Source organism: Rhincodon typus, chromosome 6, assembly GCF_021869965.1.
Source record: "Rhincodon typus isolate 14 chromosome 6, sRhiTyp1.1, whole genome shotgun sequence".
Lineage (NCBI taxonomy): Eukaryota > Metazoa > Chordata > Chondrichthyes > Orectolobiformes > Rhincodontidae > Rhincodon > Rhincodon typus.
Genome location: NC_063337.1, coordinates 136,298 through 136,509, shown reverse-complemented (window position 1 = coordinate 136,509; position 212 = coordinate 136,298). Strand labels below are relative to the sequence as shown.

The 212-nt window shown below is 53.8% G+C and overlaps 1 protein-coding gene across 6 annotated transcripts in view; it reads left to right on the top strand.

The window, feature by feature from the left end:
• LOC109925438 (arfaptin-2-like) overlaps window positions 1–212 on the top strand; it is a 36,789-nt gene that overhangs the window by 13,355 nt on the left and 23,222 nt on the right. The gene's annotated exons all lie outside the window — the stretch shown is intronic.

Genomic DNA, 212 nt, shown 5'->3' with positions numbered 1-212 from the left:
GGGTTGTCTCTGGGATCTTGCTGTGTGTGTGGGGTTGTCTCTGGGATTTTGCAGTGTGTGTGGGGTTGTCTCTGGGATTTTGCAGTGTGTGTGGGGTTGTCTCTGGGATCTTGCAGTGTGTAGGGGGTGTCTCTGGGATCTTGCTGTGTGTAGGGGTTGTCTCTGGGATCTTGCTGTGTGTGTGGGGTTGTCTCTGGGATCTTGCTGTGTGT